The following is a 21,310-nucleotide window of genomic DNA, read 5'->3' as shown; positions in this document are numbered from 1 at the left end:
GAAAGGAAAACTCAAAAACAATTTAGAACTGAAAATCTCATGGAAGTGAATGTTGAAAACTATGTTTACATGTAATTGGAAAAAAAAAATACTATTAAGTGGAAAAATAAAAAGGGAGGTCGGAAGTCAGGGTGGCTTATTTTTAAGACTTGCTTGCAGAATACCATTGATTTTCACTTTCATGTCACTGGGGAGAAGTGAAGAAGGAGGGACACTTGCTAAAAGATGGGTCTAGTACAAAATACAACACTTTAATCAATAAACATTTATTAAGGATTTTCTGTATGCTGGGGACTGTGCTCAGACTTAATAAGCCAGATGTGCTAAGCCAGTTGTCTGTCCTGGTAATATTTGAAGTATGGGCAAAGAAGAGAGAAGAGGGTGTTCACAGGTGTCCCGGAGTTAAACGCAGCTAGGTGGCACAGTAGAAGCAGTGCTGGATCAGAAATCAGGAAGCCCTGAGTTCAAATCCAATCTTAGAACATGTATAAATTTCTGTCTGCCTTAGTCTTTAAAATGATGGTACCTATCTCTCAGAGATAACAAGAAGATAAAATTATTTAACATGCTCTGAAAACTTTAAAGCTCATAAATGCTGGATGTTATTTTTACCAGGAATGATGAGATGAGCAAAATTGAGAAAAATAACCTGTGATGTGTTATTATAGACATAATTGCCCCATAACAGAATGTAAGTTTCCTGAAGGCAAGATTTGTTGCGGTTGGACTTTTTTGTTTGTTTATTTTGGTTTTGTCTTTGGTCATAAATTTGAAGCTGAAAGGTCTTTTAGATATAATGTAGTCTAACCACTTCATTTTTTCAAATAATACTGAGGCTCAGAAAGGTTATGTGGTCTGTTTTACAAGTAGTAACTCTCTCAGGGAGATTTAAAGCATTTTTTCCTGACCCCAAAACCAGCATTTCATTCAGTTCTCTGTGTATTAAAGATACAAAAAATTCCTGCATATTTTAATAAATATGTGTTAATTTGAATGTAGTGCTTTTTGTTCTTGTTTAATCATGTCTAACACTTCATGATCCCATCTGGGCTTTTCTTGTCAGATATATAGGGGTGGTTTGAAATTTCTTTCTTCAGGTCATTTTACAGATGAGGAAACTGAAGCAAACACAGTGTAGTGACTTGCCCAGGGTCACACAGGTAAGAAGTGTCTGAAACTACATTTGAATTCAGGAAGATGAGATGTCCTGGTTCTGAGCTCAGCACCACTTAGCAGCTCTGTAGCACTTTAGAGTTTACAAAGAACCATCTTCACAGTAACCATGTGAGACAGATATGTATTATGAACCCATTTTACAGCTAAGGAAACTAGAGCCTAGACAGGTTATGTGACAAGCTCAGGGTCTCACAACTCATGAGTATCAAAGGTTTTCTGAGCTGGAGACCAATAGTCTTTCTACTATTCCAAATTGCCTCTCAATGTGAAAGGTATGTTTCCTGATACAAAGTATAAGCTCATGTCATTTTTTGTTTTTGTATCCCTTCTGGATACATAGTTGTTCAGTCATGTCCCATTTTCTGTGACCCCATGGACCATGTCACACCAACACTATCCAGGGATTTTCTTTCTTTTTTTAATTTAATTTTAATTTTTGCTTATTTATTTAATATTTCCCCCCAGTTACATTTAAAACCAAAAAAAATTTACATTTGTTTTAAAGTTTTTTGAGTCCTACATTCCCTCCCTTAAACCCACCCACAATTTAAAAATTACTTGTGAAATTGTGCAAAACGTTTCCATAAAAGTCGAGTTGTGGGGGAAAAAAAACATAGCTTTCCTATCCTATTATGAAAATAAAAACCCTCAAGAAAAATTAAGTTGAGAGAGAGAGAGAAATAGGGAAGAAGAGAGAGAGAGAGAGAGAGACAGAAAGAAAGAGAGAGAGAGAGAGAGAGAGAGAGAGAGAGAGAGAGAGAGAGAGAGAGAGAGAGAGAGAGAAGAGAAAAAAGAGGGAGGAAGGAAGAAACAGAGAGATACAGAGAGAGACAGATTGAGAGAGTGCTTCAATATGTATTCAGACCCAATCAGTTCCTTCTCTGGGTATGGATAGAATTTTTTATCTTAAGTCTTTCAGAGTAGTCATGGATGATTGTACTGCTGAAAATAGCAAAATCATTTATGGCTGGTCATCCCAGAACATTGCTATTACTTTGTATACAGTACATTTCACTTTGCTTGAGTCTGTGGAGGACTTCCCAGGTTTGTTTGTTTGTTTGTTTGTTTTTTCCCTGAGAGCATCCATAGGGTTTTCTTGGCAAAGATATTGGAGTGATTTACCATTTCCTTTGCCAGTGGATTAAGGCAAACAGGTTTAAGTAAGTGTCTGAGATGGATTTGAATTCAGGCCTTCTGGACTCCAGACCCAGAGCTCTATCCACTGAACCACGTAGCTACTCTGAGCTTTCTGTTACTTAACAAATGCTTGTTGAATGAATGTCTGATGCTATGGATCAAGTGCTGAGTTTGCAGTTGGAGACTGAGCTCAGATCCTATCTTCACCACTTACTACCTGGGTAGTCTTCAATTTACCTCTCTGGGCCTAGTTACCTCATCTGTGAAATGAGGGGGCTGCATTTGATGGTGTCTAAAGTCCCCTCCAGCTTTAACCCAGTGCCTCCATGAAGGAATGGCCAGTCCAGACCCCGGGGGGCCATTATGATGGGCAGTGAAGCCAGAGCCCAGAAATCCTACTAGGGGACCCGGCCTCTCTCAGCAGCTCCTTTTGCTTCTTGGCCCATTTCCTCAGAACAGAATCATCTCAGCAAAGTAGTGACTGCAGTCTTGTTTCCCTTTGAGGAATTCCATTTCCCAAACATGGCAGGGTGTGGTCAGGCAATTGGAGGCAGGCTCCCCATCCTCCTCCTCCTGGAAGGGGGCCAGCCACTTAGGTTAAGAGCTCCAAGCCTGTGCAGCTTGGCCCTAGTCTTCACCCAGGGGTCCTTGCAGCCAAAGTGTCTGTGCTGCCCCACCCTGTGGCTATACGGCAGCCAGGCCAGGGGAGAGAAAGGCCTCAGGGCTCTTGGTAAGTGACTAATACCTTCCACAGGCTTAACTCAAGACTTGGCCCTCGTTCATCCTGGGGTTCAGAACTTCCATTGAGAGGCTCCATCCGGTCATTCTCTGAGCTCTGACTGCCTTCTCTTTCCCTTCTTCCTCTCCCTTCTAACTTTAAAACTTATTTTGGGGACACTGGTTCAGGCATTTTTTAAAAGACTCACCCAAAAAAAGGATCATTTTTCTAGAACTCAAACTGACTTCAGAAGTCATCTGATCCAATCTCCTGATTTTGCAGATAAAAATAATGAGGTTCAGAAAAGATAAGGTTCTTTCCTAGAATCACACAGCAAAAAGGATCCAAGGTAGCATTTGAACTCAGGGCAACTAAATGGCTCAGTGGATAGAGTACCTGTCCTGAAATCAAGAAAACTCTTTCTGAAGTCAGATATGGCCACAGACCTTACTAGCTGTGTGACTCTGGGCAAGATACTTTACCCTGTTTGCCTCAGTTTCCTCATCAATAAAATGAAGAGAATGGCAAACCACTCCAGCTTCTCTGCCAAGAAAACTCCAAACTCATGAAGAGTGGGACACAATTGAACAACAAAAAATAGGTGAAAAAGCTTAAAAGATATAAATCTGCCCTCACAAGTGCATTAAAAATGTAATAAAAATAGCTAATATTTATATAGTGTTTTAATATTTAATCTATATTAAATTACTCCATGTCTTGGGTGGGGGAAGTAAGGAAAGGAGGAAGAAAAAGTTAGGACACCAAGTCTTACAAAAATGAATGTTGAAAACTACCTTTACATGTATTAGGAAAATACAATCTTATTGAAAAGTTTAAAAATTAAAATTAAATTTTAAAAATAAGTTGTACATAGTGCTTAACATGCAAAATGATTATCATATATTATTGCATTTGATTCTCATAACCTTGGTGAGATAAGTTCTATTATTATCTCTATTTTATGTAAAAAGAAACTGAGATAGAGTGTTTTGTCTAGGGTCACCCAGGTAAGTAACTCCAAGCCCAGCCCGACATTCATTATATCACCTATTAGAATAGGAACTAGATCTGTGATGTCATTGTTCTAAGGAACTCCACAAGACAAACCTAAGAAAAGTTACTTACCCAAGATCTCACCGTCTGGGGGAAAAACAAGGCTGAAACTCAAGTCTTCCTGGCTTTAATCTGACTCTTTATCCACCACGCTACATTGCTTCTTATGGCCAGAGAGATCACACCTAAACAACTCCTCACTAGAAGGAAGTCCCTCTGGCCTCTTTCCAAAGAGCTCCGAAAAAGGCAATTTCAAAGAATCTATAGATTGTAAATCCCAGTGCTAAGTAGGAAGATATGGTATAAAGAGTATTAGCCCTTAAGATAACAGGAAAAGATAATGAGGAATGTTGAAGGGGATGTGGGAAAACTGGGACACTGATGCGTTGTTGGTGGAGTTGTGAAATGATGCACCCATTCTGTAGAGTATATGGAACTATGCCCAAAGGGCTATCAAACTGTGGATGCCCTTTAATCCAGCAGTGTCTCTACTGGGCTTATATCCCAAAGAGATTACAAAAAAGGGAAAAGGACCCACATGAGCAAAAATGTTTGTGGCAGCCCTCTTTGTAGTGGCAAGAAACTGGAAACTAAGTGGATGCCCATCAATTAGAGAATGGCTGAATAAATTGTGGTATATGAATGTCATGGAATATTGTTGTTCTATAAAAAATGATCAGGAAGATGATTTTAGAGAGTCCTGGAGAGACTTACACGAACTGATGCTGAGTGAAGTGAGTAGAATCAAGAGGACACTGTACACAGCAAAAACAAAATTATACAATGATCAATTCTGATGGATGTGGGCTCTTTTCAATAGCAAAATAATTCAGGCCAGTTCCAACTGTCTTGTGATGGAGAGAGCCATCTGCAGCCAGAGAGAAGACTACGTGAACTAAGTGTGGATCACAACATAGTATTTTTCACTTTGTTGTTGTTTGCTTGCATTTTATTTTCTTCCTAATTTTTTCCCTTTCTTATGTGATTTTTCTTGTGCAGCATGATAATTATGGAAATATGTATAGAAGAATTGCACATGTTTAACATATACTGGATTACTTACCATCTGAGGGAGGGGGTGGGAGAAAAAAGATTTGGAACAAAAGGTTTTGCAAGGGTCAATGTTGCAAACTATGCATGTGTTTTGAAAACAGTAAGCTTTATAAAAATTTTTTAAATGGTAATGATCAAAAAAAAAAAAGAAAGAAAAGGGGGCAGCTAGGTGGCACAGTGGATAGAGCACCAGCCCTGAAGCCAGGAGGACCTGAGTTCAAGCCTGTAGTCAATCACTTAACACTTTCTACCCTGGGCAAGTCACAACCCCAGTTGTCTCAACAATGACAAAAAAAAAAAAAAAAAAAAGTACCAGTCTTGGAATCAGAGGGCTTGGGTTCTATTGCTCACTCTGTTACTTACTAACTCAGTGACTTTGGGCAACTTAGCCACTGAGTCCCAATTTTCTCATTTGTTAACCACCATGGGCTTCAATGTAATGAGGGGGTTTGGACTAAATGAACTCTAAGGTCCTTTTCTACTCAATAACCATGAGACCTAAAGAGAAAGAATAAATCAAAATGCATTTCTGCTCCAGGGAAAATTTCTATCAGGAGCACTTCCCCCATGACCCACTGGTTGTGACAGAGAGTGATACCAGCTACTTCTTCATCTTTTTTAAGTTTGACCAAAAAGTCCATAAAAGGAGAAAAACAGGAATAGGCTATTTAGTTAGAAAGGCTTGGTTCCATGATGGTGGGGCTGGGGTGGGTGGGGCATGGAGGGCTAAAACAGATTTTTTAATTTGTCAGAAGGGACTGACAGGTTTCTGTGGGAACCCCACACCTTCTTGTTCTAAAGTTGTGGTTGAACAAGACTTTGTATCAAGTACCAACTTCCTCAACGGATAGAGCTGACCCCATTTCCTTTAAGACTTCCAGCCAATCACCTTAGGCCTGGGGAGTGGGGAGAGTTAATTTTTAACTTCTCTGGGACTCTTCAGGTCTTTTTTTTTTTTTTTTTTTTTTTTTTTTTTTTGATTGGCTCATTTCCTGGCTGGTGAAGGGCTGCTTTTATTTGTCAGAATTTTCCCTAACACCAGTAACAAATGGCAGAGTGTTGAAACAAATTAGATGCAGGCCTCTCTCTCAGCTCCCTGTGGGGGAGCTCTGATACTGGAGGTGGGGAGTGCGTGGGCCCAGATGGTCTGGCCACCAGAATGAGGATTCCAAGCTGTCTTGCCAGTCTTGGTCACTTTCCAATCAGAAGGCATTAGAGCAAGGGAGGGACAGGGTACATATGAAACGGTCACAGATGTTCAAGAGGAGGCTCCAAGAAACAGAGAGTCCCAGGTGTTATGAGGAGCAATAAAGAGGAAAGATGATAGTGGATTCGAAATTAGAAGATGCAGCACGCAACAGTGGAAAGCTCCTTAGTGCTCTTGAGTTGAAGGACCTGGATTTAAATCTTGCCTCAGATACCAATTGTGTAACTTGCTGGTCTTGTAAGTCACTCAGGAAGTGGCCTACTGGTTCAGAGATACCTGGATAAGATCTAGCCCTTCTAAATTGTTATATGAAGGTTATGGAATATTATTGCTCTGTAAGAAATGACCAGCAGGAGGAATACAGAGAGGCTTGGAGAGACTTACATCAACTGATGCTGAGTGAAATAAGCAGAACCAGGAGATCATTATACACTTCAACAATGATATTCTATGAGGATGTATTCTGATGGAAGTGGATATCTTCGACAAAGAGAAGATCTAATCAATCCAGTTCCAATTGATCAATGATGGACAGAATCAGCCACACCCAGAAAAGGAACACTGGGAAATGAGTGTAAACTGTTTGCACTTTTGTTTTTCTTCCCAGGTTATTTTTAACTTCTAAATCCAATTTTCCCTGTGCAACAAGAGAACTGTAGGGATCTGCACACATATATTGTATCTAGAATATACTATAACATAATTAACATATACAAGACTGCCTGCTATCTAGGAGAGGGGGTGGAAGGAGGAAAGGGAAAAGTCGGAACAGAAGTGAGTGCAAGAAATAATGTTGTAAAAAATTACCCAAGCATATGCTCTGTCAATAAAAAGTTATAATAATAATAATAATAAAAAAGATTTCCTGAAAAAAAAAAAAGATCTAGCCTTTCCTAGCTGAGTTCCAAGAGCACTATCAGCTTCAACAGTTTGGTTTGAATGCCTTTTCCCACTTTTCTTCTCTTCCATCCAAACAGAGGATGAAGAAAGATGAGAGGATGAATTCAGGACACAATTCAGCTTCTGGTTGGGCCACTGATTTTCCAACGGCAAAATGGACAAGGTAGCTGGCAGTTTACTTTGTGGGTTACTTCACTTACAGGGGAAGGGTCAAGTCTCTGAACAAGTAGGCCACTTCCTGGAGTGACTTACAAGGTCAGGAAGTTCCCTGATGCTCAAAATTATCTCTTATGCTAAAAATAATTATAATAAACTCAGGAGGAAACATTAAGTCAAAGGCAGAGCTGCTCTTTATGACTGCTGGCCAAGCCTCAAGCTTCTAAAAGGCCATAACCTGGACAGATTCCTCCAGGAGGAAGATGCTGGGCTATTGTCCCCTCAAAGTGACAACTGTTGCCAAAAAGAAGCTCTTACAAAAATCATCCTTTGACTTCTCTCAAACAAACTGAGGCAGAAAGAATCTAGCTCTTTGTGAATAAATTTGCCTTTCATTTGCATTTTAGCCTTTCATTTTCACCACTATCATTTCATTAATATGAAAATAATTGAGGAAGGAAGAATCAGGGTAAAATATAACTGCCCTTTGTCTGCAGCCTCTCTGGAAACCTCTCTGAAAATATTGGTCATTCACCTGTTAATTTGAATTAACTTACTGGAATCTTTTCTAACTCAGTTGGAAACTAGAGGAATGATGGGCAAAGGGCACTGGACATCCCTGGGAAGGAGAAAGATGAAGAGAAGTTTCCCCTACTTGACAATTTTACCTCTAGATGACAAGCTAACAAGATATTAGGCCCTTATTGTGTGCCAGGCACTTTGCTAAGTGCCTGGAGCTGGAGGTTAACTTGGGAAACTGTTTTTAGTCTCTACATTTTATTTATTTATTTTTGCTGAGGTAATTGGGATTAAGTGACTTGCCCAGGGTCACACAGCTAGGAAGCGTTAAGTGTCTGAGGCCAGATTTGAATTCAAGTCTTCCTGACTTCAGGGCTGGTGCTCTATCCACTGCACCACCTAGCTGCCCCTGTTTTTACATTTTAATAATTGCATTTTGATATAATTAGTTTCCTTTGTTATGTATTTTTGAAATATGAATCTGAGAAAAGGTATACAGGTTTCACTAGCCTGCTCAAGGGAGCCATGACATGAAAATGGCTGAGAATCCCTGACCTAAAGCTTGTTTTGATACTTATTTAATTCAGGGATGATTCAGCTCTAGGAAATCTGAGTTATGCTACCCAAACTCTCAAAAGACTTATTTGTACCAGAAAGGCAATTTATTCATTTACTTCAATATGAATATAACTATGATTGCTAGGCAACAGGAACACCCATTGTGCCAGTTCTGAGAACACCCAGTTGGGAAATTGAATCAAGATCAGAAGGATGAATTAGTGAAAATATTTTTGAAAGGCATAAAGTGCATGACAAATAATTGGACGATCATTATTAGTGGATGAAAAAAGATAATACAATGAGGTAGATGACTGTTAGGTCTAATTTCATCAAGTTACCATAAGTCACAATTCTCCAGCCTTATGATAGCTCAGCCAAGTTAACACTATCATATAATTAAATCAAGGTTTTATTTCAAAGTTACAAAATTTTGAAAGGAATTCAAATTTTATCCCTCACATTGTTAAAAGTTGTTGTTGGTTTTTTAAACCAATACTAGAAAAGCTTTGGAATCATGACAAGGATTATAAGATCAATATAAAACTAAAGGAGGGTGTGATGAAGCTGAGAAAATGAGGGAAACAGGGTTAAGGGACTTGCCCAGGGTCACACAGGTAGGAAGTGTCTGAGGCCAGATTTGAACTTAGGAAAAGGAGGTCCAGCATGCTATCCTCTGATTACTTCACATTTAATGGATCCAAATCCTATAACACAATTCAATTAGGCAGTCAGAGCACCATCTCCCCTGTACAATACTAGACTCAATCACAGTTTCCTCTCCTTATTTTGAGTTTCCCTTTTTTCTGTCACTTTGATAATCCTGACATTTTTCTAGTCTTCACATGAATACCTGATTTCAATGTCCCTCTGTATTCCCTCTTGAATCCATCCCTGTTATGTCTCTGCAGTTTCTTGTGAGGTTTTTTTTTTTGTTGTTTTTTTTTTTTTGCAAATTTTATCTCAAACATTTCTCTCATTTGATCTCATTCTAATTCATCTTCATTTTTATTTCTAATGTCTGATCTTGGGTTGCATCATGGTGGGATCTGCCTTGTGTCTCACTGGGGAGATGTAAGAAAAATGACCTTTATAAGAACTCTCTTCTCCAATACCAGACTAGGTTGGCTTGGTGGATGGAGGGTTGGGCCTGACTTCAAATGTGCCTCTGAAATTTGCTCCTTCTGTGACCATAAGTAAGGAGCTCTCTTGTTCTCAGGTAAATGCTAAAACTGTAAGTTAAAAATGTATTTTGGCCTTGGGGAAGATAGTCTTCTAAGCAAGTAAAATATAGGACCAGCTCATCTTTTTTCCTTACCAGTACTAGTGCCCTAGTAATTCATATCTAAGCAGGAAAGTGAAGAGGAAATGAACAACAGCATCAGTTAAGTCTTTTCTATAAATTCTGATGGTATGAACTGCTATTCTATCTCGGTAAATAGGCAATCAGCTCTTCTCAAGCCTGGATAAAGGAAAATTCCCCTTCAGCCTCCTTAGGGATGGCAATAAGAATAACGAAGTTAGTGTGTAGAAAGCACTTTGGAGATCCCAAAGGACATTTCTCCAGGAGCAAATTCTTCACTTAGTGCACTTTCAGAATCAATTTTAGCTGATGTAGTGGGTAGAGCTCTGGACTGGAAGTCAGGAGACTTTCCTAAAGGCAATTTTACCAGTAAGTCTCTGAACACCTCTCTGGACCTCGGGTTCCTCCTCTATAAAATGGGGTGGCTGGAATAGATTATTTCCAAGACTCCTTCCAAATCTATTATTTTCTAACTCTCTGAAGGAGGGAGGGATAAACATCATTTTTTCATAAGCCTGGGGCAGGCTGGGAGATTAGGAAATTTTAAGAAAATGTATTTTTTTCTTGACCATAAAGCTGCTTGAGCTTCCCTGACTCCCTTCCCCTCAAAGCATGATGTCCTCCATCAATCAGGTGTTTTGGTGTGTTCACAAGTACCCAGGATCTAGCTGTCTTAAGAGTGATACATCTGTAAGAAGGACCAGCTCCCTATGCTGACTCAGTATAGAACATATAACGTCTAACATCTGCAGCCCATCTGGAAATCAGACCACGATCTGGAGGGAGCTGATTCCCTAGGAGCATGATGAAAACAGTTTCATTTCCCTGATCTAGACAACTCAGGAGAGGAACAAGGTTGACTCTATTTTGAAGTAGTGAGAAACCTTAAATAAGGAACCATTGTGGCAAGCATAGTCTTACAAAACCACAAGGACGCTAAGGAGGCAAACCATTTTAAAATTTAAATAAAAGAATTGCAGAATGTTAGAACATGCTTGAAATTTTTCCACTGTTGCTTAATAGACTTCCCCTAATTAACGGATTCCTCCTCCTCCCCTCTACTGGCCCCAAACCACAAAAATTTAGAGCTTTGCCAGGTAGAACAGAAGACAATGCTGAGAAGGCTGACTCTGTTTCCCATTTTTTAAAACAAGTAAAATCTGTCAGACTTGGATGTGACTGATTCCAATCTAGTTCTTTGACACAACAAAGGATATCCCATGGTAAGCGGTGAGGTATGTTTTTTGTATGAATAAATGTCCTAAAATTGACTTGTTTACTATCAATAAAGCCCATAATATTGGGTCTATATCCTAAAGAAATCATAAAAGAGGAAAAACAACCCACAGGCACACAAAAAATGTTTGTTGCAGCTATTATTGTGGTAGAAAGGAACTGGAAAATGAATAGATCCATCAATTGGGGAATGGCTGGATAAGTTATGGTATATGAAAGTAAAGGGATTTTATTGTTCTATGAGAAATGATAAACAGGCTGATTTTAGAAAAACCTGGAAAGATTTACATGAGTTAATGATGAGTAAGGTGAGCAGAACCAGGAAAACATTGTACATAGCAGCAGCAGGATTATGTGATAATAAACTATGATAGACCTATTTTTTCCCAATAAGTCAGTCATCCAAGGCAATCCCAATAAACTTTGGATGGAAAAATATCATCCACATCCAGAGAAGGAAATGTAGAGACTGAATGTACATCAACACATAATATTTTCTTCTCATTCCAAACTTAGCACTTGCACAGCTCTTAGAGAGATGCTAAGTGGCTGAGAACCAGCAGGAGGGCATCAAGTGACTAGAATGGGGGAATTAGGAGTGAAGAAAATAGAGGTACCACCCAAACTCTACGTAGATGAACTAGTAAGACAAAATCTCCTTTCTGATTTTTACAAGGATTGCCATAATGCTTTTCTTCCCCTAGGAGGAAGAGAGATTGACCACAGACAGACCTGAATTAGCTGTCAGATATTTTACCTATGGTAGGTAGAGGATGCTTTCTTCAATCTGGTGATTATCTATGTGTGAATGGGGAGCAGGAGCTATCTCTTTCAGTCTCTGTCTATCTCTGACTCTCTTTCTCTAGTAACATCTTTAAGCAGATCAGAAAGAGCCTCAGGATGCCAAACTACTAAGGCAGCTTCCCCCATGAATCTTAAGGCAAATGCACATTTATCCTCTAGAGAAATCATCCAACGAAAAAGGATTTGTCTAAGTAAAAGTAAACTAAAGTCAGATTTTTATAAGGGAGGTTTCTGGGGAGAAGAAATTTACAGAAGACAAAACAAAATTGGATTTCATCTTTCTTGTCTCTACCATACCTAATAATAATAATAATCTTATTGTTCTGGACCTGTGATTTCATTGCAATAAGGAACTGGGAGTTCTCTCTGACAATGGTGGAAACTCCCTCCACCTTTGGAGATTAAATCACCTCTAACTTAAAATCTTCAAGCACTGAAAGCCAAAGCAATTTGCCTATAGTCCCAGAGCTGGGTAGTGTCTCACAGCCAGCAAGTAGCAGCATTTCACACTGATTTAACACTTGGTGGCTTGCAAAGTACAACACTGCTGTGAAGTGAGTAATGTTAATATTATCCCCATTTCACACATAAGGAAACAGGCCTAGTAAATGATCACATTAAAACTAGATCTTCTTACTCAAAGTCCAACGGTCTCTCCCCTCTTCCATGCTGCCTCCAAAGGTTTGAGGGGCTATCTGGAATTAAAATTGGATGAATCAGCAGTTTGGATCTTAAATGAAGAATGCCTGCTGAGATAGCTGTTTGGTTCCTGGAACATGATTGGGTCATTCACAAGTGTTGTAAGTTGGGATCTTTTCTTCTATGAAGAAAAGGTATTTCATAGGTACCAAATTTTCTACTCTGAAGATCCCCTTGGGTGCCCCCAATTCCAGCCTAGACATGCCTGCCACCCACACTAAGCAAGATTTCAAGGACCTCTCAAAGCTAACAGCCATTGGACTTCCTATCTTCCCATTGCCCTGTCACCCCCTTTTCATTGGACACATTTTCAAAAAAATAATTACTCATCCACTGGAGACAGACAAGGTAAAGACTCATGAAGTAGACTCCTACGTGGCCCATGAAGAGCTCCAAAATATCCCAACCTCAATCCCTTTCTTTCAGTATCATTATTTCCTGACTAAATTGACCCACAGAATCAAGGTCCCTCTTAAGTTGAATCTCTGATGCATATGAAATATCCTTTCTTGCCAGGTCCAAAGAACACGGATTTAGATTTGTAGGGGATCTAAGAAGCTATCTTGTCCAACACTCTCATATTACAGATATGGAACCCGAGGCCCAAAAAGGTTGAGTTTTCCAAGATTGTAGGTGGTAAATGAGAGAACTGAGATTTGAACCCAGGTTGCAAATCCAGGGATCTTTCTTCTGAACCAGATTTCAACTCAGAAAGATAGTGATTGGTCTCATAAACTCCTGAAATCTTAGAAGTTCAACAGGCTTTAACTGCCACCAAATAATCCCTCTATTTGATAAAAGAGAAAACCCAAAGCCAAACGAGTTTGAGTATTTTGGCCAAGATCACAGTTGGTCAGTATCCATCAAAGACTAAAACTCAGGTCAGTCAATCCAAAAGCATTAATAATTGCCCACCATGTGCCAAACACTGTTCTAGGCACTGGGAATTCAAATACAAAATGAAATTGTCCCTGTTTTCCTTCTATTGAGACAGAATGTACAAAACTCATAAATATTTACTGAATGAATATCAGGCAGATGGTGGTACAAAGAATAGAGCAAGAATAGAGCACCCAGCACGGAGTCAGGAAATTATCTTCAAATCAGACCTCAGATACTACTACCTATGTGATCTTAGACAAGTCACTTAATCTCTGCCTCAGTTTCCCCATCTGTAAAATGGAGGTATAATAATATGTACCTCTCAGGGTTGTTATGTACTATGTAAACATTAGCTAATATTGTTGTTAGCTATTAAAATAAAGATGAGATAATTTGGGGAGGAAGGGCATCAGCATTTGAAGCAGGTAAAGAAAGCTTTCAAGGATTAGCTAAGTGGTACAATGGATAGAGCATCAACCTTAAAGTCAGAAGGACCCAAGTTCTTCAGGCCTTAGATACTTCCCAGCTGTATGACCCTGGGCAGGTCCCTTAACCCGGGATTGCCTTCCCAAAAAAAAAAAAAATTACAAGTAGGAGGCAATGTTGGTTCTAAGTCTTTAAAAAAAAAATAAATACAAGACTCTTTGAGGTGGAAATGAAGGAAAGCGTTCCAGGCCTAGGAGACAGCCAGTATTCAGGCACAGAAACTGGAAATAAGGTGCCATGTGAGGAAGAGTAAGGCCAGTTGTTGGCCCATCAAGTATGGGACTAGTGTATGCTGAGATCTGAAACATAGTCTGGGAACAGGGCTTTAAAAGCTAGAAGAGTTTATATTTACTTTATCCTTGAGGTCCCCAGCCAATCTGTACCCTGGTCTCTGTCCTCAGTGCAAAGTCCAGATATAAAAACCACGAAGAGTGAATTGGCAAAATGAGCAATCAACACGATTCAAAGAGTTCTAGAGTGTGCCTTCTAGTCTCGGTTATAATTAGTTACCAGAACAATTGTTGAACAATGGGGAAAGGACACTGATTTCTACCCGATGTTTACAACCAGTGAGTGGGCTTTCTTCCAAAGCCTTTTTTCCTTCCTCCCTCTTCTATGGGCAGATCTGTCCTCTGTGGGAGAGTGACTTCAGGATCAATTCTGGACTTTAGGGATTGGGGGACTCGGAGTCAAGACACAATTTGCTGCTAACTCATTACAATGAGACTTTGGCTAAGTCTGGGGCACTCCTCATGGATTTTTCAGCTTCCTCATTTGTGAAACCGAGGGTCAGGTGCTATCTCGTGTCCCATCAAGCTCCATTGTTCTATGTTCTAAGGTCATCTTAACTCTGACATTCTGTGTTCTGTGCTCTAAGATCTCTTTCTTTTTTCCCCCAATAGTATTTCATTTTTCCAAATATATGTAAAGATAATTTTAAACATTCATTTTTGTAAGACTTTGTGTTCCAAATTTTTCTCCCTCCTTCCCTTATCTCCTCTCTACCCAATACAGCAAGTAATCTGATATAGGTTAAACATGCAATATATATTTCCATATCTGTCATGTTGTGCAAGAAAAATCAGATCAAAAAGGAGAAAAAATATGAAAGAAAAAGAACCAGCAAATAAACAACAACAAAGTAAAAATACTATGCTTCATTCCACATTCAGACTCCATAGTTCTCTCTCTGGATGCATTTTTCCACCCCAAGTTCTAAGATCTCTTTCTAATGATCATTCCTCATTCTAAGATCTCTTTCACTTTTAAATTCTATGTTCAAAGGGTTCTGACTTTCTGAACTTCTGTAAAAGACGCAGCGAACACTCTGTCTCTGAAAGGCACTCACTACATCCCCAGCACTGTGTTAATCTTTGGGGATACAAACAGTCGAAGAAAGAGTCTTCTTTTCCTTAACTCGTGGCAGGTTTGAAGTTGAGGACCCTGGAAAGCTGTTAAAGAAGCAAAACAGAGCGAGAGGCAGAATTCTCTCAGCAAAGACTTAGGGAAATGGTCTTGTTTCTAAGGGAATCCCAAATTCATATTCATAATACCTGGTCCACCGGAGGGTTCCTGTAAATTCAAGTAGAAATGGGGGGTGGGAGAGCAGACATAGGAAATCAGACAGAACCCAGAGAGGTAAAAAGAGACAAAAAGTTTCACTGTAGAAACCTCTGGCTCTATCCTCACTTCCAAATCTAAGGGCAGAGATGGGAAGGGCTATCCAAGTCACTCCGCCCTTACTTTAAAAGTGAGGCAGAATATTTTTATAGATTAGAAAAACTAAACAGAAAGAAAAAAATTGTTTCCTGTATGTTTCTGAATGCCTGGACACACACACACCCACACACACACACACCCATCTCCCAGAGTTCTAGTCTTAAAGGCACACATGCTCACACCCTTTTCCTTACCTTGGACAGAAAAGATACGGATGAGCTGAGGCAGGGGACTGCTGGATGCTCAGTTCCGGGCGAGCTTAGTTCATGGACTCTGAGCAGTCAACATGAACTCAGCCCAACCAGCGCTGGGGACTGAAGACAGAAGTTTTGAGTTCTCTCTCTGAAGTAATCTGACTTCCCTTTCCCTCCCAGAGAGAAGCAACCACTTCCTTGTGTGGGCGTTGGGGGATTGCAGCCCCAGCGAGCTGTCTGCCTGCCCTGCCTTGCCTCCCTCCCTCCCTTCCTCCTGCTCTCCCTCCCGCCTTCCTTCCCTCCCTCTCTCTCTCCCTCCTTCGTTCTCTCCCTCTCTCACTCCTACTGCCGGGAAGGGCTGTGCCAGGTTGCCTATACCCTGACCACTTCCCTTCTTGCTCTTGGTAACCCAGAAGGAAAGGTGTTTCACCCTTCAAGTACCTCCCAAGTCCTGTGCCTCCAAGAGATGCTAAGAAGCTCATCAATTCATTCAAACCTTCAGCAGATAGCAACCCTGCCCTATTCACTGGGTCAGAATTAGAGTAGTTTTAGCCTCTAGAGTGAAATTCTGAGAAGCGACTAGAACACCAAAGCCACGTCTGCCCCTCTCCCCATCCCCTCCCCCTGGAGTTTCATACCAGTGTGGACTTCCCAACTTTATAAGTCTGTGGTCTGTGGTAGGGTTGGGGGATGGGGAGGACGGAGGGAGGAGGAACAAACAGGAGTCTTTTCATTCTTAATGCTCACGCCCTCAGGAAATGGTAGCTTGTGGAACAGTAAATAGAGAGCTGACCTCAAAGATTTGGGTTCAAATTCTGCCTAATATATATTGGATATGTGATCCTAGACCAATGAAACAAACCTAAGCCTTATCATTTGTTTATAAGTTGTTTCTCCACAGGAGAATATCTTTGAGGATAGGGACTATTTTTTTTTTCTTGATCATGGTCTCTCAAGTGCCTGCACTCAGTAGGTGCTGGAAAAAAAAAATGCTAAGTTGATTTTTAAATTGATCTTAAAATACTAAAGTAAGATTTAGAGCCCGAAGGACTCTTGTCAGGTAATCTAGTCCACTTCCCCCCACCCCACCCAATTACACAGATCTCTGGAGACTGAAGGGAAGTGACTCATCCATGGTCATGCACAACCAATGAGTCCTCAAGATCTCAGACTAAAGGAAGTGAAGGTGAGAATAGGGATGAAGAGTAGGAGGAAGAAAGAAGAGGGGAAGGGGAAGTAGAAAAGAAGCATAGAAAAATGGATGCTGGATTCAAAAACTGACTTTGCTAATTTCTACCTGTGTTATTCTGGGCAAATCACTTAACAAATCACTTTTTTACGTCTCGGTTTTTTCATCTGTAAAATGAAGGGGTTGGACTAAATGGCCTCTAAGATCCCTTTCAGTTTGAAATCTCTGATCCTGTGATAGTGGAACCTAGAATTTTGAAACTGTGTAGAGTTTTCAGAAATAAAGAATCATGGAATTTGAGAGCCTCCTAGACCTTAAAAGATTCTCTAAATCAGAGATTATCTGATCAGAATTTGGAAGGGCCCCACATTTTGTAATCCAAAACTTATCCACCCTCAGGCCCCACTTTACAGAGGAAGAAACTGAAGGCCCAACAGTTCAAATGACATATTTCAATGTTAATTAAAATTGTCAATATTTTGTGTCAATCTTTTAACTGCTTAATGCTTCGAAAATACATTTTTAAAAAATCATTTTTCTCTCCCATAGATTGGCCAAGAACAGGTAAAGATCAGGATCTCCCCTTGCCTTGCTTCTGGAGTCCATCACAGGCAAAGTCATCAGGGGCTCAACAGATTGAGTAAACCCAAAGATAAGCCCTGAAAGTGGCTCTTTAAATTAATCTGACTCCTAAAATTCATCCAAGGCTTAATCTCTCACATTCCTGAACTGTTTACCCCTTCTCACCAGATGCAAAGCTGAGTTTTGAGGCAGTTGCACAATTCTCTCACCTACTAGCTCTGGTCCCAGCCAATTTCCCTCCCTCCTAGGCCTGACACACCCAGACAAGCCCCACACTCTCAGCTCCCAGCTTCCTGTGGTTGCTTAGTGGCTCTTGTAGAACAAGATCCAGTGGACAGACTGAAGGGTGGGGTAGGGCGAGGAAGGGTAGTCCCATAAAGGAATCACTGTCCCTTTCTTTCCATGAGCCTGGGATGCGAGGCCTTCTTTCCAACTGAGGTAAACCATAGGGCCAAAGGCTTCACAGACTTGGAACTATTCCTAGGCTCAGTCAGGCACCTCCCAATACAGCCTACCAAATGTGCCTTCTATTCTACTCCCCCAATTCAGAGCAACTATCCGTGAGACTCAAGGAAGCCCCTTCTAATGTTCAGGATAAACACACAGTGGTAGGGAAGCTAAATAGCAGAGTACTGGCCTTAAAATCAGGTGGATCTGAATTCAAGCAGCAGACCTGAGGGTGAATACATAATGTATCTGATCTCTATTGAGATGTATCTCTCTGTAATGCTGATCTCTGATTTCTGACTAGATAATCTTTCAAGGTCTAAAAGGCTCTCAAATTCCATGATTTGTTAAGGATTGAAAGGATTTGTTAAGTGATTTGCCCAGGATCACTCTGGTTGAAAATAACAGAGCTAAGATTTGAACCCATTATCTGTTTTTCTATACCCCTTTATAGACCTGGGCAAGTCATTTAATCTGGGTTGTCTTTTTAAAAAATGGCAAAAATGCAAGAGATACACAAACTTAGTGTCCTCCAACTTCCTTCCCCACCTTATGGCCAATTAGTTGCCAACTTTGTGGAGAATATCTCCAAGGATTTATCCATACTGACTTCTCTGTCTCAGATCTTTCCCACTCATCTTATGATGAGCAGCTTCAATGAAAGTGTGCTGGAGTTGGAGTGAAGACACCCATGTCCAAACCCAGCCCCAGAAAATTACAAGCCATTTGACTTTAGGAAGTTTTTCTTTCTCTGTACTTTGTTTTTTCTTTCTTTCTTTTCTTTTCTTTTCTTTTTTTTTTTTCTTTCTTTTTTTTTTTTTTTTGCAGTTCTTCTAAACATGTTTCCATATTTGTCATGTTGCAGAAGCAAAATTAGATCAAAAGGAAAAAAAAAACAAGCATGCAAACAAGCAAACAAATAACAACAAAAAGTAAAAATAACATGCTTCCATCCACATTCAGGCTCCACAGTTCTCTCTCTAGATATGGATGACATTTGCCATCACAAATTTATTGGAATTGCCTTGAATGCCCTCATTGTTGAGAAGAGCCAAGTCCATCACAGTTGATCATCACATAGATTTGCTCTTACTGTGTACAATGTTCTCTTGGTTCTGCTCACTTCACTCAGTATAAATCTTTCATTTCATATAATCTTTCATATAAATCTTTCCAGGCTTTTATGAAATCAGTCTGCTCATCATTTTTTATAAAACAGCAATATTCCATTACATTCTTATACCATAATTTATTCAACCATCCCCCAACTAATGAGCATCCACTCCATTTTCAGTTGCTTGACATTACAAAAAAGAACTGCTACGAACATTTTTGCACATGTGGCCTCATTTTCCTTTTTTATGATCCCTTTGGGATACAGGCCCAGTAGAGATACTGCTGGATTAAAGGGTATTCACAGTTTGATTGCCCTTTGGGCATAGTTCCAAATTGCTCTCCAGAATGGTTGAATCATTTCACAACTCCATGATTTGTATTAGTGTCCTAGTTTTCCCACATACTCTCCCACATTTATCATTATTTTTTCCTGTCATCTTATCCAATTTAAGAAGTATGAAGTTGTACCTCAGTTTCTTTATCTGTAAAATGAGGGGATCATTTTTCATGGCCTTTAATGTCACTTCCTACGCTAAGTCTATGATCCTATAATTTTTAGGAAGAACAGGTCTGATCATGTTGCTCACTTACTCAGTAAACTTCAATGGCTCCCTATTACCTCTGGGCTAAACTATAAATTCTGGTTGACATATACAACCCTTCATAAACTGACTCCAACCTACCTTTCTAGGCTTATTACAAAATTACTTCCCTTCACACACCCGACAGTTCTATGAAACTAACCATCTTCCTGTTCCTCATACACAGCCCTTAACCTTGCCCTGAGGTCTAGCAAGCACTCCTCTTCACATCTCTCTGAGAATCCCTTAGTCTCCATTAAAACTCAGCTCAAACATCACCTTCTATACAAGTTCTGATCTCTCAGCTGCTAATGCCTTTTCCCATCTTGTTATTTAGTTGTATTCCATTCATATTCAATTCTTCATGACCCCATTTGGGATTTTCTTGGCAAAGACACTACATTTATTTGCCCTTTCCTTTTCCAGTTCATTTTACAGATGAGGAAACTGAGGCAAACAGGGTGAAGTGATTTTCCTAGGGTCACATAACTAATAAGTGTCAGAGGTCAGATTTAAAGTCAAGCCTTCCTGACCCCAGGCCCAGTGCCATAGCCATTGTGCCACATAGCTTCCTCAAATTGCCCCACCATGTTCCCAAATCCCAAGTCATTGTGCATCTATTTTGCTTATCCCTGTATACACACATCTCCAGGTATCGTGCACAGGAACTGTTTCAATAGTAGTTCTTGAAACTCTTTTTGTAGTGGCAAAGAATTGGAAAATGAGTAAGTGCCCATCAATTAGGGAATGACCAAATAAGTTATGGCGTATAAAAGTAATAGAATATTATTGTTCTATAAAAATGATAAACAAGTTAATTTTAGAAAGGTCTGGAAAGATTTACATGATCTGATACTGAGCGAAACAAGCAGAACCAGGAATACATTGTACATAGCAACAGCAAGATTGTGTAATGATCAACTAAGACAGACTTAGTTCTTCTCAGTGGTTCAGTGGTCCAAAGGAATCCTAATAGACTTTGGATGGAAAATGCCATCTGCATCCAAAGAGAGAAATATGGAGACTGAATATAAATCAGCACAAGCTAAGCTCATTTTTTTTTCTTCTGGCTTTTTTTCCCCCTCAAGATTTTTCCCTTTTGTCCTGATTTTTCTGTCATATGGAATTATGTAAAAGAATTAAAGTACATGTATAACCACAAAACTGTTGCTTTATATGTAACTGGGGAAAATGTTTAAAAAGAAAGAAAAGAATAGTAGTTGCTTGAAAAATGGGTGGGCAGCTAGGTGGTGCAGCAGATAGAGTTCTAGGACTGCAGTCAGGAAGATTCATCTTTCTGAATTCAAATCTAGCCTTAGACAGGTTGTGTGACCCTGGGCAAGTCATTTCACCCTGTTTGCCTCAGTTTCCTCCTCTGTAAAATGAGCTGGAGAAGAAAATGGCGAACTACTCTAGTATCTTTGCCAGGAAAATCCCAAATGGGTCACAGAGTTGGACACGAATGAACAACACAACAAAAGAAATGTTTGTGGAAGAAGTGAAGAAGCATTTATTTATTAAGTATCTACTCTATGTCAAATACTAAACTAAGAATTTTACAAGTTTTATCTCAATTGATTCTCACAACCACCTTA

At 39.8% G+C, this 21,310-nt stretch overlaps 1 protein-coding gene across 3 annotated transcripts in view; it reads right to left on the bottom strand.

Annotated features, from left to right (window-relative positions):
- Positions 1 to 16,469, bottom strand: part of ARPC1B (actin related protein 2/3 complex subunit 1B) — a 47,366-nt gene extending 30,897 nt beyond the window's left edge. Inside the window, exons 1-2 of one of the 3 annotated variants that reach the window (XM_074281257.1) lie at positions 16,439 to 16,469; positions 15,801 to 15,920 (exon numbers count right to left, since the gene is read on the bottom strand). The gene's annotated coding sequence lies outside the window, so the exon portion shown is untranslated. Of the gene's footprint in view, positions 1 to 15,800; positions 16,090 to 16,241; positions 16,367 to 16,438 lie in introns of those variants that run through there. The other 2 variants (XM_074281256.1, XM_074281255.1) reach the window with 2 other exon arrangements.
- Between the last annotated feature and the right edge of the window lie 4,841 nt (positions 16,470 to 21,310).

This window comes from Sminthopsis crassicaudata, chromosome 1 (genome assembly GCF_048593235.1).
Source record: "Sminthopsis crassicaudata isolate SCR6 chromosome 1, ASM4859323v1, whole genome shotgun sequence".
Lineage (NCBI taxonomy): Eukaryota > Metazoa > Chordata > Mammalia > Dasyuromorphia > Dasyuridae > Sminthopsis > Sminthopsis crassicaudata.
This window is presented reverse-complemented; position numbering and strand designations above follow the sequence as displayed.